Genomic DNA, 9,839 nt, shown 5'->3' on the forward strand with positions numbered 1-9,839 from the left:
ACTTAATGTAATTAATATTAGTAAAGACAAAATATTGGAGAAATGAATGGAACTAAATGCTGACAAATCCTGTGGGCCTGATAGCCTACATTCTAGTGTTCTAAAAGAGGTGGCTGCAGAAACAGTGGATGAATTGATTGTGATCTTCCAAAATTCCCTAGATTCTGGAATGGTCCCAGTGGATTGTAAGGTAGCAAATGTAACACCGCTATTCAGGAAAGGAGGGTGAAAATAAACATGGAACTACGGGCCAGTTAGCCGGATATCAGCCATCGGCAAAATGCTAGAATCTATTACTAAGAAACTGTTAATATTACACTTAGAAAGTCATAGTATGATTAGGCAGATTCAACATGGTTTTGCGAAAGGGAAACCAGGTTTATCAAATTTATTACAGTATTTTGTGGATGTAACTTGCGGGGTAGATAAAGGCAAACCAGTGGAGGTAGTATATTTGGATTTTTAGAAGTCATTTGAAAAGGTGCCACACGAAAGGTTTTTACACAAGATAAGGGCACATGGGGTTGGGGGGTAATATATTAGCATGGACAGAGGAGTGGTTAAATGACAGAAAACAGAGGCTGGGATAAACAAGTCATTTTCAAGTTGTCAGGATGTTACTAGTGGGTGCCGCAAGGATCAGTGTTGGGCGTCAGCTATTTACAATCTATATTAATGACTTAGATGAAGGGACCGAGTGTAATGTATCCAAGTTTGCTGACAATAAAAGCTAGGTGGGAAAGTAAGCTGTGAGGAGGGCACAAATAGTCTGCAAATGGATACAGATGGGTTAAATGAATGGGCAAGAAGGTGGCAGATAGAGTGTAATATGAGGAACTGTGAGGTCATTCACTTTGGTTGGAAGAGTAGAAAAGCAGAATATTTTAAGTGGTGATAAATGATTAAATGCTGTTGCTCAAAGGGATTTTGGTGTTGTACACGAAACACAGAACGTTAACATTGCAGGTACAGCAAGCAATTAGGAAGGTGAATGTATGTTGACCTTTATTGCAAGGAAGTTGGAGTACTAAAGTAAGGAAGTCGTACTGCAGTTGTACAGCACTTTAGTGAGACCACACCTGGAGTACTGTGTACAGCTTTGAACTGAAATAAATTAGTATTAGTAAAAAAGTAGTGCTTGAGAATTTAATGGGACTGAAAGCCAATAAATCCATTGGAACTGATAGCCTATATCCTAGGGTTTTGAAAGAGTTGGCTATAGAGATAGTGGATGCATTGGTTGTCATTTTCCAAAATTCCATAGATTCTGGAATGTTTCCAGCAGATTGGAAGGAAGCAAATGGAACCCCGCTTTTTAAAAAAGGAGGGAGAGAAAAACAGGTAATTACAGACCAGTTAGCCTGACATCAGTAGTAGGGAAATTTCTAGAAAATATTATTAATGACGTGGTAACAGGGCACTTAGAATATAATAATAGGAGTGGTCAGATTCAACACGGATTTATGGAAGGGAAATCATGTTTGACAAACCTTTTAGAATTTTGAGTTTGTAACTAGCAGAATAGATAAAGGAGAACCAATGGATATGGTGTATTTGGATTTTCAGGAAGGCATTCGATAATGTCATGGAATCATAGAGTCATACGGCACAGAAGAGGGCCATTCAGTCCATCGAGAACATGCTGGCTCTTGGTTGAGCAATCCAGTCAGTCCCATTCCCCCGCTCTATCCCCATAGCCCTGCAGGTTTATTTCCCTCAAGTGCCTATCCAGTCTCCCCTTGAAAACATTGAGTGACTCTGCTTCCACCACTTCTGTCGGCAGCAAATTCCAGGTCCACAACACTCGCTGAGTAAATAAATTTTTCCTCACATGCCCCCTGTATCTCCTGCCCAAAACCTTAATCTCTGTTCCCTAGTCCTTGTACCATCAACTAGTGGGATCAGCCATTCCCTGTCTAGGCTATCCAAACCCGTCATAAGCTGGTACACCTCTATGAAATCACCCCTCAACCTCCTTTGCTCTAATGAAAACAAATCCAGCTTCTCCTTGTAGATAAGACCCCCTATCCCCGTAACCATTCTCGTGAATCTCCTCTGCACCCTGTCAAGGACCTTCACATCCATGTAAAGTGTGGTGACCAGGACTGGACGCAATACTCCTGTTGTGGCCTAACCAGTGCTTTATAAACTTTCAGCATACTGTCTCTACTTTTGTACTCAATAACTGTATTTAACAAGCCCAAAATTCCATATGCTTTGCTAACCACTCTCTCAATATGTCTTGCCGCCTTCAGGGTCCTATGCACATTAACTTCCAGGTCCCTCCCTCCATGCACACTCTTTAAATCTGTGCCATTAATGTATATTTCCTCTCCCTGTTCCTTCTGCCAGAATGCATCACCTCAAAGTTCTCCATATTAAATTCCATAGAGGTGCCAAACAAGTGGTTATTAAACAAAATTAGGGTTCATGGGATTGTAGGTAACATCCTAGCATGGATTGATGATTAGTTAATTGACAGACATTAGAGAGTAGTAACAAACGGGTCATTTTCAGGTTGGCAGGCTGTAACTAGTGGCGTACCACAAGGATCAGTGCCTGGGCCTCAGCTATTGACAATCTACATCAATGATTTGGAGGAGGTGACCAAATGTAATGTATCCAATTTTGCTGATGATACAAAGCTTGGTGGGAATATAAGTTGTGAGGAGGATGTGGAGAGGCTTCAGGGGATATAAACAGGCTAAGTGAGAGGGAAAGAACATGGCAAATGGAATATAATGTGGATGAATGTGAAGTTATCCACTTTGGTAGGAAAAATACAAAAGCAGAGTATTTATTAAATGGTGAGAGATTGGGAAATGTTGATGTTCAGAGGGACCTGGGTGTCCTTGTACACGAATCACTGAAAATTAACAGGCAGGTACAGCAAGCAATTAGGAAAGCAAATAGTATGTTGGCCTTTTTTTACAAGAGGATTTGAGTATAAGAGTAAAGATGTCTTTCTGCAATTATATGGAACCCTGATGAGACCATACATGCAGTATTGTGTACAGTTTTGCTCGCCTTACCTAAGGAAGGATATACTTGCCATAGAGGGAGTGCAACGAAGGTCCAGCTGGCTGTTTCCTGGGATGGGGGGATTTTCCTATGAGGAGAGATTGAGTAGGCTAGGCCTATATTCTCTAGAGTTTGGAGGAATGAGAGGTGATCTCATGTGGGCATAGAGAGTGAGTACCAACAGGCATCGCATGGTTGATCCCGATCACGTCCTGTGGTAAACCACTGTTAACCCTGTACATGTCTGTGTGGTAAACCACTGTTAACTCTGTACAAGTCCGGGCATGTCTCCACCCCTGGCTCCACCCCTAAGCCCGGGTATAAAGGTGACTCACCACCCTTCCCCCAGGAGCTCTTAGGATGGATCCACTAGCAGAGGCATGCTCCAGTTCTTAGTCAATAAAAGCCTACTTCGTATAAGTTCAACTCGTAGTCTTTGGTGTTGTTGATAGTGCATCACATCCTCATTAGACTGGCAATTTCCAGCAGCGGCCCCTGGGTAACAGTCAAATGCAGGATATAATGCTAATTGCCATCTTCCTCATCCTGGTCTTTCAGGCCAGTTTTAGCGTTTCAAGTGCTGCCGGAACTGGAATCATTTAACACAACACAGGCAGGCAATCCAACCTGGCATCTTCTGGTTTGTATGGCTCGGTGCTATACCCATGGGTTCCTTAAGATGTGGATTTGTTCAGTGGGAAATGTAATTATATGTGTGCAAGAGATTATTGGACGTCAGGTGAGTGCAGACGGTTCGAAGGTTTTCATTTAGATATTCATATAACTAAGAGCAGTATTTTTGTTTCAATTCTACATTAAGTGCAGTGGAAACGATTCAGTGCGACATCGGTTATGATTTAGGTAATCGGTTGTTAATTTTTATATTAGGTAATTCTAATATGGAAAAGATAAAGTACACAATTACACATACACAATCATCATGAGTGAAAGAATATCGCTGAATGAAAGTTATTAACACAAATGTAAATTTTGCACCCTAATATTTTGTGACATCCTGAGATGACGGCATATTTATTTAAAATTGAGGAAAGTTTTTCTTCGTGCTGGAATGATTTAATGTAAGATTATTTTGATAATTATTGTCAAATCACACTGAAAGGATATAATTGGAGAACGTTCCTTTAATTTACTAGCTGGATATTTATGCTGTTGTGAGTGTGTCTGCGAGTCTATTTATATTGATGCTGATGTGCTCTAAAGGGCACCATGTGTGGATAGAAAATAGAAAAAATAAACAAAGTAATTGCATTATTTAAAAACACACACACCATGGACTGAATGCCCTCATTCTGTGCTGTAAATTTCTATGATTCTGAGTGTTGTTTTTAATGGCCAGGTACAGAACAGCTGATAATCTCTGCCTCCACTGCTCAGAGTTCCACGAGAGCAATTGCTTAGCCTTTGGGAAAAAATAATGCGTGTCCAGGCACAGCTGGGAATTAAAAACAGAAACATACGAAAGCAGGGGACGCGATGAAGGAGCCACAGTCGAAACAGATAAAGGATTCCTGCAGCACTCGCTTACAGCCGGTTTCATTATACTTCACTACATACTCTTTCTGCAGCATTAGATTATACAAAGGTAACTGCTAGTTGGCTCCTGTTTTTAATGAGCTTATTGCATTCTATGTAAATGCAGTATTAAGAAGGTGGAGCGTGTTGTAGCTGACACTTCATGTGATTATTTTTTGTGGGCTGACACGTATCTTGATGGATGAATGTTTCCAGCTGATGATACTTCTAAATAAATCTAAGTGTTGATATTTATACGTGTCAAGTTGTATCGAGTGTCTAAACCTTTCATATGTCTTATATTTTACTGATGTAAAATGAAGTGCCTTAGAGAGAAAGTTCCTTTCATCTATATATATAAAACAGTATGTCTCTCTGTCTGTCTGTCTCTCTGTCTGTCTGTCTGTCCGGCTATACAATCAAAAGTTATAGAGCGTACCTACACATATGTTTTATCAAAAGAAAGCTCATCATTAGGGGACTCTTGTAGGCATATATACTTTTTGGTCGGACAAAGATTGTGCCGACGGTATCCAAAAAACGTTCAAAATTCCGCTCATTATCCGCTCATTTGCATCGAGTGGGGGCGGGTTCATTGTGTGTGCGGGCGGGCCAACCTACAGTCGAGTGACAGGACCATTGACCAATCCTACACTTCAGTGACCTGACAGTTGACCAATCGGTGCGTGTATGGGCGAGCCTTATCATTCTGAACCGAGGTGAGTGTCAGCCATCTTGATTCGTAAGTTTATTTTTTTTCCCCACTTTCTGTACGTGTGCAGGGGAATTTATCCACCAGAAATTTGGCACTTAGGAGCCCAACTAACTCATTAAATAATTTGTGTGTAATAAATGAGTCCATTATCTGTTTCATTTCTCCAGGTCTGCTGTTTGCAGGCCTCAGGCCTTCAAACCTGGGCCTGTCCTTCCCAACCACGCCCGAGCTATGCACTGGCTGTCCCGCTGGGCCCGATTCTGAACCAGCAGCCAGCCATCTTGGTGAAGGATGGCCACCGGGCCCACAGAGCGCGGGCAGAGGGAAGCGATCAGGTTACCAGGGGGCGGGGCTCGAGGTGGGTGGAGCTCGGGAGGGGAGGGGGGTAGCGAGAAGGGGGAGCGGAGAAGGTTAACCCGGCAACCGGGATCGGCCAGCCACAATCGGCCGTCTCAACCAGCTCAGGCCCAGGCCCAGTCCCGGAGATCGGGAGGGCGGAGAGGGGAGGAGGGTTGCCCCGGCAACCTGGCCAGGCTACCCGCAATCAGCCGTGTCAACCCGCTCAGGCCCAGGTCCGGTCACGGTCCCGGAGATCGGGAGGGCGGAGAGGGGAGGAGGGTTACTCCGGCATCCGGGCCTGGCCAGCCACAATCGGCCATCTCAAGCCGCCACAGGCCCAGCCTCGGGAGGGGGTGGGACTCGGGAGCCACCCGCAATCGGCCATCTCAAGTCGCCTCAGGCCCGGCTTCGGGAGGGGGGGCGGGGCTCGGGCAGCTGGAGGGGGGGTGGGGCTCGGGGAGCTGGAGGGGGGCGGGGCTCAGGGAGCTGGGGGGCGGGGCTTGCGAGGGGCAGGGGGGCGGGCCGCAGGAGGGGGAGGAGGGTTACCATGGCAGCACGGCCTCTCCCCCTCCCCCCCTCCCCCTCCCATTCCTCCCTCCTCCCTGCCGCTCCCCCCTTCCCTCCCCCCTTCCCTTCCCCCCTCCCCTGCCCCCCACTCCCTCCCTTCCCTCCTCCCCCTTCCCCCTTCCCCTCCTTCCCTCCCCCGCTACCTTCCCCCCTTCCCCCCCTCCCTACCCCCTCCACCCTTCCCCCCTAAACCCCTCCCCGTCCCTCCCTCCTCCCACTCCCTCCCCCCTCCCCCCTTCTCCCCCTTCCACCCCCCTTCTCCCCCTTCCATCCCCCCTTCTCCCCCTTCCTCCCCTCTTCCCCCCACTCGCTCTCCCTCTTCCCCCCACTCGCTCTCCCTCTTCCCCCCACTCGCTCTCTCTCTTCCCCCCACTCGCTCTCTCTCTTCCCCCCACTCGCTCTCTCTCTTCCCCCCACTCGCTCTCTCTCTTCCCCCCACTCGCTCTCTCTCTTTCCCCAGTCGCTCTCTCTCTTCCCCCCGTCGATCTCTCTTCCCCCCAGTCGCTCTCTCTCTTCCCCCAGTCACTCTCTCTCTCCCCCCAGTCGATCTCTCTCTTCCCCCGTCTCTCTCTCTCTTCCCCCCAGTCTCTCTCTCTCTTCCCCCCAGTCTCTCTCTCTCTTCCCCCCAGTCACTCTCTCTCTTCCCCCCAGTCTCTCTCTCTCTTCCCCCCAGTCTCTCTCTCTCTTCCCCCCAGTCTCTCTCTCTCTTCCCCCCAGTCACTCTCTCTCTCCCCCCCAGTCGATCTCTCTCTTCCCCCGTCTCTCTCTCTCTTCCCCCCAGTCTCTCTCTCTCTTCCCCCCAGTCTCTCTCTCTCTTCCCCCCAGTCGCTCTCTCTCTTCCCCCCAGTCACTCTCTCTCTCCCCCCCAGTCGATCTCTCTCTTCCCCCGTCTCTCTCTCTCTTCCCCCCAGTCTCTCTCTCTCTTCCCCCCAGTCTCTCTCTCTCTTCCCCCCAGTCTCTCTCTCTCTTCCCCCCAGTCTCTCTCTCTCTTCCCCCCAGTCACTCTCTCTCTTCCCCCCAGTCGCTCTCTCTCTTCTCCCCAGTTGATCTCTCTCTTCCCCCCAGTCGCTCTCTCTCTCTCTTCCAACAACAACATGCCCTCAAAAAAGCCTCGGCACCGCCGGGCACTTGAGCTAGTAGAATTATAAATGTGAGACGCATTGGCGGCCCATTAACATCTGAAATTGATTGGAATCAAAGTCCACCATCAGAATTTATGTCCTGGGCGGAACCAATTCAAATTAATGTTTGCTCTTTGAAGAGAAAGTTGGACATTGTGAACCTGGAATGGTTAAAAATACGCAGTCACATTGTGGGATACATCACATTCGGCATTTCTATGGAAATAAATGGGAGGAGCGAAGCAGTAATTGTGACGAGAACAGTAAAATAATTATTCGTCCACCTGTCGTCTTTCTTCGACTGAACTTGAGAGGCTCCAAACATTTGGAACAAATACATCTTATTTCAATGGGTAATTTAAAGACAATAATGACTGATAAATAGCTAATTAGTTAATCACAGTAACTAACAGCTAATTTACTTAACATCGAGCTAAAGTCACATATTTATTCAATCTAGACCTCAAGTGACCAAATACTTCAAGAAATAAACTACAGTTTACCAACAAATAAAGAAGTTAATTAATTAATTAAATAATTAATGAAGACTCGAGGGAAAGTCGAGCGGCAGTGGGGCTCTAAAAGGCTCCAGAGACCAGGTAAGGCCTCAGAGCGTCGGCGGGAAACTCCAGCATCAGCGGGGCTATAAAAGGCTCCAGAGACCAGGTAAGGCCTCAGAGCGTCGGCGGGAAACTCCAGCATCAGCGGGGCTATAAAAGGCTCCAGAGACCAGGTAAGGCTTACTAATCTCCGAACTAGGAACTCAAAAGGAAGGAGAGAGGTAAAAATAAATCGAAGTGTGACGTCACCAGAAAGCAGGTAAGTGATTGTTTGGTGAGTATTTCTCTCTTTTTAAACTTAAACTCTGTGGTTTATAGTTTCTAAGGTGTGATATTCATCATCTAGTTTGTTTGTAAACCAGAGCCCTTAAATATATCATTTAGCTGCAAGGTAACTTCAATTCTGCAGTTTATATTTTCTAGGGTCTCTCTGGTGTAGCGGGGACTTCTGCCATACAAGCGCCCTAGAGTATATCTGTAATTGGTGGTATTGAATTAATTTTAATTAATTAAAGGGTAAGTAATGTCAGGACAGCCCAGCCCCGTGTCATGCTCCACCTGCGCTTTGTGGGAATTCAGCAACACTGCTGGTGTCCCTCATGACCAAGTGTGCCGGAAATGTATCCAGCTGCAGCTACTAGCAGACCATATTGAGGAGCTGGAGCTGCGGATGGATTAGTTTTGGAGCATTCGCAATGCTGAGAGGGTTGTGAGTAACATGTTTAGTGAGTTGGTCACACCGCAGGTAAGGGCTGCACTGGCAGAAGAGAAATGGGTGACCATCAGGCGGAGCAGTAGAAGCAGGCAGGTAGTGCAGGGGACCACTGTGGCCATCCCCCTCTGAAAGAGGTATACCGATTTGGATACTGTTGAGGGGGATGACTTACCAGGGGAAGGCAGCAGCAGCCAACTTCCTGGCACCAGGGGTGCTTCGGCTGCTCAGGAAGGGAGGAAAGAGTGGGAGAGCAATAGTGGTAGGGGATTCTGTCATAAGGGGAACAGATAGGCGTTTCTGTGGCCATAGACGTGACTCCAGGATGGTTTGTTGCCTCCCTGGTGCCAGGGTCAAGGATGTCACTGAACGGCTGCAGGGCATTCTGAAGGGGGAGGGTGAACAGTCAGAGGTCGTGGTTCACATTGGGACCAACGACATGGGTAGGAAGAGGGATGAGGTCCTGCAGCAAGAACTTAGGGAGCTAGGTAGCAGATTAAAGAGCAAGACCTCAAAGGATGTCATCTCTGGATTACTCCCAGTGCCACGTGCTAGTGATTATAGGAATAGCAGGATAGAGCAGATGCATGCTTGGCTAAAGAGCTGGTGCAGGAGGGAGGACTTTAGCTTCCTGGCTCACTGGGTCTGCTTCTGGGGAAGGTGGGACTTGTACAAGTCGGACGGGTTGCACCTGAACCAGAATGGGACAAATATCCTTGTGGGGAGGTTTGCTAGCACTGTTGGGGGGGGGTTTAAACTAACTTAGCAGGGGATGGGATACAGAGTGGAGCTATAATTGGGGGTGATGTACAGCCAAATATAGAGGAAAAAACACGTCAGCTTGGAAGGCAGAGCAAATATGTAATGGCACAAGGGAGTAGGGCAAGGCTCGATGGCATTTATTTTAATGCAAGGAGTCTTGTGAATAAGGTGGATGAACTGAAGGTGTTGATGAACACATGGGAGTATGATATTGTTGCTATTACGGAGACATGGTTGAGAGAGGGGCAAGGCTGGCAGCTCAATATTCTAGGTTATAGGATCTACAGGTGAGACAGAGGGGGGGTGCTAAAAGAGAAGATGGGGGCCGCAATATTAATTAAGGAGTCAATTACTGTTGTAAGGAGGGATGATATATTAACAGGTTCCTCTAATGAGGCCATATGGGTAGAACTTAAAAACAAAAAGAGGGCAAGCACTTTGCTGGGAGTGTACTATACGCCCCCAAACTGTCAGGGGGAGAAAGAGGAACAGATATGTAGGCAAATCTC

General features: G+C 46.9%; 1 pseudogene; it reads left to right on the top strand.

Annotated features, from left to right (window-relative positions):
* Window positions 1–8,379: 8,379 nt before the first annotated feature.
* Window positions 8,380–9,334, top strand: LOC147116253 (uncharacterized; annotated as a pseudogene).
* Window positions 9,335–9,839: the final 505 nt, after the last annotated feature.

Source organism: Somniosus microcephalus, chromosome 6 (genome assembly GCF_052327205.1).
Source record: "Somniosus microcephalus isolate GS21.2 chromosome 6, FLI_Smic_1.0, whole genome shotgun sequence".
In the NCBI taxonomy this organism is placed as follows: Eukaryota; Metazoa; Chordata; class Chondrichthyes; order Squaliformes; family Somniosidae; genus Somniosus; species Somniosus microcephalus.